The 5,730-nt window shown below is 28.6% G+C and overlaps 3 non-coding genes and 3 pseudogenes across 3 annotated transcripts; all 6 read right to left on the bottom strand.

Annotated features, from left to right (window-relative positions):
* Nucleotides 1-250: 250 nt before the first annotated feature.
* Nucleotides 251-369, bottom strand: LOC119664711. Its single transcript, XR_005251242.1, has one exon. It is a non-coding gene; the product is annotated as a 5S ribosomal RNA (ribosomal RNA).
* A 947-nt stretch (nt 370-1,316) lies between these two features.
* On the bottom strand, nt 1,317-1,435 carry LOC119664713 (annotated as a pseudogene).
* A 924-nt stretch (nt 1,436-2,359) lies between these two features.
* On the bottom strand, nt 2,360-2,479 carry LOC119664709 (annotated as a pseudogene).
* Nucleotides 2,480-3,308: 829 nt separating this feature from the next.
* Nucleotides 3,309-3,427, bottom strand: LOC119664710. The gene has a single exon (XR_005251241.1). It is a non-coding gene; the product is annotated as a 5S ribosomal RNA (ribosomal RNA).
* An 832-nt stretch (nt 3,428-4,259) lies between these two features.
* LOC119664712 lies at nt 4,260-4,377 on the bottom strand (annotated as a pseudogene).
* Nucleotides 4,378-5,206: 829 nt separating this feature from the next.
* LOC119664708 lies at nt 5,207-5,325 on the bottom strand. Its single transcript, XR_005251240.1, has one exon. It is a non-coding gene; the product is annotated as a 5S ribosomal RNA (ribosomal RNA).
* Nucleotides 5,326-5,730: the final 405 nt, after the last annotated feature.

Raw genomic sequence — 5,730 nt, 5'->3', positions numbered from 1 at the left:
TGCCTATTGTACATTTTATATGGAACTGAACAAATCTTGAGCTTACGTGCATTTCGTATACGACACGATTACAATTTCAAAATTAAAAATGATGCGAATATACGTATACAGCAGAAATTAGTTAAATAATTGCATTTTATATAAATAAATAATAGATATGTGATATAAAGAAAAATATTATTAGTAACAAAATAAAATAAAAAAAAATTAAAACCGCAAAAAAAAGGAAAAAAGTAAAAAAGTGTTGTGGAGCCAACAACACGCGGTGTTCCCAAGCGGTCCCCCATCTAAGTACTAACCGCGCCCGACGCTGCTTAATTTCGGTGATCGGACGAGAACCGATGTATTCAACGTGGTATGGTCGTTGGCAAAGAAAGCGTTTCAAAAAATCTACATCTACCATTATTTTATTCTTATTCTTATTCTTATTCTTATTCTTATTCTTATTCTTATTCTTATACGTACTACTTACTACGTACTATATATTATATGGAAAATGGAAAATGGAAAATAGAAAATACTCTAAAGCTATTTCCAAAGCTATTTTATTTTATTTTTCATTTCAATTTAAATAAAATAAAATAGAAAAGTTTCTTTTTTCTTCTTCTCTAGTGAAGTTAATATGAACAGAATAGAAAAATTAAACTAAAACTGTTATTGAACATATCCGTGTTTGTATTTTACATGCTTAATTATGTAGTACTATTGCCTGTAATATTAACTTCAATATTAACTTTAACTTTAATTTTATCTTTAAGGAAGAATAAAATTATTATATATACTTATATTTTTATTAAAAAATTTAACATATGAATGCTAGTGCTACTGCTAGTGCTAGTGCTAGTGCTGGTGCTAGTGCTAATAAATAGGCGCAATCAATAGATTGTTGTTTTATTAAATTTTATACAATGAAGACAAGGAATATAAGCAAAGCTTCTTAAATAGTAATTTTACTTGAAAAGTTTTCTAACATTTAAGGTTTTCATTTACGCTGGCACTCGTACTCACACTTGCACTCGCACTCACACTCGCATACATGCCTATTGTACATTTTATATGGAACTGAACAAAACTTGTGCTTACGGTGCATTGCGTATACGACACGATTACGATTTTCAAAATTCAAAATTCAAAATTCAAAATTAAAAATGATGCGAGTACACGTATACAGCAGAAATTAGTTAAATAATTGCGTTTTACATAAATAAATAATAGATAGGTGTATAAAAAAAAATATTATTATTTACAAAATAATATAAAAAAAATTAAAACCGGAAAAAAAAGGAAAAAAGTAAAAAAGTAAAAAAGTGTTGTGAAGCCAACAACACGCGGTGTTCCCAAGCGGTCCCCCATCTAAGTACTAACCGCGCCCGACGCTGCTTAATTTCAGTGAGCGGACGAAAACCGATGTATTCAACGTGGTATGATCGTTGGCAAAGAAAGTGTTTCAAAAAATCTACATCTACCAGTATTTTAATCTTATTCTTATTCTTATACGTACTACTTACTACGTACTATATATAATATGGAAAATGGAAAATAGAAAATAGAAAATAGAAAATACTCTAAAGCTATTTCCAAAGCTATTTTATTTTATTTTTCATTTCAATTTAAATAAAATAAAATAGAAAAGTTTCTTTTTTCTTCTTCTCTAGTGAAGTTAATATGAACAGAATAGAAAAATTAAACTAAAACTGTTATTGAACATATTCGTGTTTGTATTTTACATGCTTAATTATGTAGTACTATTGCCTGTAATATTAACTTCAATATTAACTTTAACTTTAATTTTATCTTTAAGGAAGAATAAAATTATTATATATACTTATATTTTTATTAAAAAATTTAACATATGAATGCTAGTGCTACTGCTAGTGCTAGTGCTAGTGCTGGTGCTAGTGCTAATAAATAGGCGCAATCAATAGATTGTTGTTTTATTAAATTTTATACAATGAAGACAAGGAATATAAGCAAAGCTTCTTAAATAGTAATTTTACTTGAAAAGTTTTCTAACATTTAAGGTTTTCATTTACGCTGGCACTCGTACTCACACTTGCACTCGCACTCACACTCGCATACATGCCTATTGTACATTTTATATGGAACTGAACAAAACTTGTGCTTACGGTGCATTGCGTATACGACACGATTACGATTTTCAAAATTCAAAATTCAAAATTCAAAATTAAAAATGATGCGAGTACACGTATACAGCAGAAATTAGTTAAATAATTGCGTTTTACATAAATAAATAATAGATAGGTGTATAAAAAAAAATATTATTATTTACAAAATAATATAAAAAAAATTAAAACCGGAAAAAAAAGGAAAAAAGTAAAAAAGTAAAAAAGTGTTGTGAAGCCAACAACACGCGGTGTTCCCAAGCGGTCCCCCATCTAAGTACTAACCGCGCCCGACGCTGCTTAATTTCAGTGAGCGGACGAAGAAACGATGTATTCAACGTGGTATGGTCGTTGGCAAAGAAAGTGTTTCAAAAAATCTACATCTACCAGTATTTTAATCTTATTCTTATTCTTATTCTTATACGTACTACTTACTACGTACTATATATTATATGAAAAATGGAAAATAGAAAATACTCTAAAGCAATTTCCAAAGCTAAAATAAAATAGAAAAGTTTCTTTTTTCTTCTTCTCTAGTGAAGTTAATATGAACAGAATAGGAAAATTAAACTAAAACTGTTATTGAACATATCCGTGTTTGTATTTTACATGCTTAATTATGTAGTACTATTGCCTGTAATATTAACTTTAACTTTAACTTAATAATCTTTAAGGAAGAATAAAATTTTATACATACTTATATTTTTATTAAAAAATTTAACATATGAATGCTAGTGCTAGTGCTAGTGCTAGTGCTAGTGCTAGTGCTAGTGCTAATAAATAGGCGCAATCAATAGATTGTTGTTTTATTAAATTTTATTCAATAAGGACAAGGAATATAAGCAAAGCTTCTTAATTAGTAATTTTACTTGAAAAGTTTTCTATCATTTAAGGTTTTCATTCACGCTGGCACTCGTACTCACACTTGCACTCGCACTCGCATGCATGCCTATTGTACATTTTATATGGAACTGAACAAAACTTGTGCTTACGGTGCATAGCGTATACGACACGATTACGATTTCAAAATTCAAAATTCGAAATACGTATACAGCAGAAATTAGTTAAATAATTGCATTTTATATAAATAAATAATAGATATGTGATATAAAGAAAAATATTATTAGTAACAAAATAAAATAAAAAAAAATTAAAACCGCAAAAAAAAGGAAAAAAGTGTTGTGGAGCCAACAACACGCGGTGTTCCCAAGCGGTCCCCCATCTAAGTACTAACCGCGCCCGACGCTGCTTAATTTCGGTGATCGGACGAGAACCGATGTATTCAACGTGGTATGGTCGTTGGCAAAGAAAGCGTTTCAAAAAATCTACATCTACCAGTATTTTAATCTTATTCTTATTCTTATACGTACTACACTACGTACATATTATATGAAAAATGGAAAATAGAAAATACTCTAAAGCAAATTTCCAAAGCTAAAATAAAATAGAAAAGTTTCTTTTTTCTTCTTCTCTAGTGAAGTTAATATGAACAGAATAGAAAAATTAAACTAAAACTGTTATTGAAAATATCCGTGTTTGTATTTTACATGCTTAATTATGTAGTACTATTGCCTGTAATATTAACTTCAATATTAACTTTAACTTTAACTTAATCTTTAAGGAAGAATAAAATTTTATACATACTTATATTTTTATTAAAAAATTTAACATATGAATGCTAGGCTAGTGCTAGTGCTAGTGCTAGTGCTAGTGCTAATAAATAGGCGCAATCAATAGATTGTTGTTTTATTAAATTTTATTCAATAAGGACAAGGAATATAAGCAAAGCTTCTTAATTAGTAATTTTACTTGAAAAGTTTTCTATCATTTAAGGTTTTCATTCACGCTGGCACTCGTACTCACACTTGCACTCGCACTCGCATGCATGCCTATTGTACATTTTATATGGAACTGAACAAATCTTGAGCTTACGTGCATTTCGTATACGACACGATTACAATTTCAAAATTAAAAATGATGCGAATATACGTATACAGCAGAAATTAGTTAAATAATTGCATTTTATATAAATAAATAATAGATATGTGATATAAAGAAAAATATTATTAGTAACAAAATAAAATAAAAAAAAATTAAAACCGCAAAAAAAAGGAAAAAAGTAAAAAAGTGTTGTGGAGCCAACAACACGCGGTGTTCCCAAGCGGTCCCCATCTAAGTACTAACCGCGCCCGACGCTGCTTAATTTCGGTGATCGGACGAGAACCGATGTATTCAACGTGGTATGGTCGTTGGCAAAGAAAGTGTTTCAAAAAATCTACATCTACCAGTATTTTAATCTTATTCTTATTCTTATACGTACTACTTACTACGTACTATATATTATATGAAAAATGGAAAATAGAAAATACTCTAAAGCAATTTCCAAAGCTAAAATAAAATAGAAAAGTTTCTTTTTTCTTCTTCTCTAGTGAAGTTAATATGAACAGAATAGGAAAATTAAACTAAAACTGTTATTGAACATATCCGTGTTTGTTTTTTACAATCTTAAATTATGTTAGTACTATGCCTGTAATAATTAACTTCATATTACTTTAACTTTAACTTAATCTTTAAGAAGAATAAAATTTATACAACTTATATTTTTATTAAAAAAATTTAACATATGAATGCTAGTGCTAGTGCTAGTGCTAGTGCTAGTGCTAATAAATAGGCGCAATCAATAGATTGTTGTTTTATTAAATTTTATTCAATAAGGACAAGGAATATAAGCAAAGCTTCTTAATTAGTAATTTTACTTGAAAAGTTTTCTATCATTTAAGGTTTTCATTCACGCTGGCACTCGTACTCACACTTGCACTCGCACTCGCATGCATGCCTATTGTACATTTTATATGGAACTGAACAAAACTTGAGCTTACGTGCATTTCGTATACGACACGATTACAATTTCAAAATTAAAAATGATGCGAATATACGTATACAGCAGAAATTAGTTAAATAATTGCATTTTATATAAATAAATAATAGATATGTGATATAAAGAAAAATATTATTAGTAACAAAATAAAATAAAAAAAAATTAAAACCGCAAAAAAAAGGAAAAAAGTAAAAAAGTGTTGTGGAGCCAACAACACGCGGTGTTCCCAAGCGGTCCCCCATCTAAGTACTAACCGCGCCCGACGCTGCTTAATTTCGGTGATCGGACGAGAACCGATGTATTCAACGTGGTATGGTCGTTGGCAAAGAAAGCGTTTCAAAAAATCTACATCTACCAGTATTTTAATCTTATTCTTATTCTTATTCTTATTCTTATTCTTATACGTACTAGTTACTACGTACTATATATAATATGGAAAATGGAAAATGGAAAATAGAAAATACTCTAAAGCTATTTCCAAAGCTATTTTATTTTATTTTTCATTTCAATTTAAATAAAATAGAAAAGTTTCTTTTTTCTTCTTCTCTAGTGAAGTTAATATGAACAGAATAGAAAAATTAAACTAAAACTGTTATTGAACATATCCGTGTTTGTATTTTACATGCTTAATTATGTAGTACTATTGCCTGTAACATTAACTTTAACTTTAACTTAATCTTTAAGGAAGAATAAAATTATTATACATACTTATATTTTTATTAAAAAATT

The sequence above is a fragment of the Teleopsis dalmanni genome, unplaced genomic scaffold, assembly GCF_002237135.1.
Source record: "Teleopsis dalmanni isolate 2A unplaced genomic scaffold, ASM223713v2 unscaffolded_contig_2539, whole genome shotgun sequence".
NCBI classification, from domain to species: Eukaryota; Metazoa; Arthropoda; class Insecta; order Diptera; family Diopsidae; genus Teleopsis; species Teleopsis dalmanni.
This window is presented reverse-complemented; position numbering and strand designations above follow the sequence as displayed.